The following is a 1,485-nucleotide window of genomic DNA, read 5'->3' as shown; positions in this document are numbered from 1 at the left end:
GAAAATGCTTGGAATTTCAAACGAGTGGGTTGGATGCCTATAAAAATAAATTGTTTTGCTTCGTGTATGCTCCTTAATATAATCTCGGTTGCTGCCAATTTATCAGTTCGTGTATTGCGTTAGCCTCCGTAGTTTGTGCCTTTTGCAATACTGTAAAGAAAGAGGTAGATCATGTCTTTTTGAGATGCACTTAATTTGTTCATATTTGACGTTGATTTAGTTCGTGGAGCAACATTTTTCGTCAACCCCCCCCCCCCAAGTGATAGGGAGGATCTGCTTATGAAGTTGAAGATCTAATCTTATTCAAAGAAATGGAACAAGTTAAAGTTAGCTTTGATTTACACAGTGATCTGGTGGATTTGGATTCCCCGAAACGCTTTGGTTTTTAATAATAAGAGATACCCTCCTTTGAAAGCGACAAATGACATCCAATTGAATGCGTTCAGTTGGATAAAGCGTAGATCGTGTCTTAATTCTCTAAATTGGTTTAATTGGTGTATTTTTCTTTTTATGCCTGTATCTCGTAACTTTGCTCTAACATCTTGCTAGTTTGTTTTGTAATTAATACATCCGTCATTCAAAAAAAGATGAATTATTAAAAATATCATAATAAATAATATAGATTTTAATAATTAAATCAAAATAAAATATATTTCTCGAAGTCAAAGGGAGTGTTTGATTTAGCTTCTGATCGGATCCAAAAAAACCAAGTTGACATGGTTGATATTACTTCAAAACGATTGGACTCGGTCAAAACTTAGGACCCAGTCCATAAAAAGCCATGATTCGGTCGGCTATGGAAATGTCAAGGACTAGGAACAAAATCAATAATCTCTATTTTGGCATTCTCCTTCTCCATCTGATACTGCTTCTGTCCATGTTGCTCTGTCTTCCTTCTTCACTCTTTATGTTCAACTTTGAATGTGCTACCATGGCTCCACGTCGAATTTTTTTTATTTCCACCATTCGCCAAGCCTCCTGTTGTAATCATTCTCCAGGTCAATTTTGTCTCTTCGATTAGGTTTACAATTGTATTCTTTGTAACGTACCATTTTCACAAACAAAATTTTCATTTTTAATTAAGGTAAAACACCAATTTCATAAAAACCCAGGTTAAGAAAACTCATTTGTTCCAAAATACAATTGTTTGAAATTAGAGTAATATAATAAATATGGAATCTCCAATGTTGTTGATGAGTGTGTATAGTCACGCATTCACCTTCCCACGATCACCACTGGTACATGAAAAACATTTAACCCACAACTATAAGCCAAAGCTTGGTGAGTTCCCTCAAAATATCACACACCACAATACACATACAATGCATGCACACACACGAGCCTTCAGTCTAACTGGACCGTCTTACGAGGTCTACAGTACACCTGGACCGCTCACTTGGGCCTCGAGTCCACAAGTGGTCCCCTGTCGTGCCTACAACATATAGTTGGTTCACACCTGGCCTACAATACACCGTTGGCCCGCCC

The sequence above is a fragment of the Lactuca serriola genome, chromosome 3, assembly GCF_051521515.1.
Source record: "Lactuca serriola cultivar US96UC23 chromosome 3, Lser_US96UC23_V15, whole genome shotgun sequence".
NCBI lineage: Eukaryota > Viridiplantae > Streptophyta > Magnoliopsida > Asterales > Asteraceae > Lactuca > Lactuca serriola.
The sequence above is the reverse complement of the archived record's forward strand: the minus strand, read 5'-3'. Positions refer to the sequence as shown.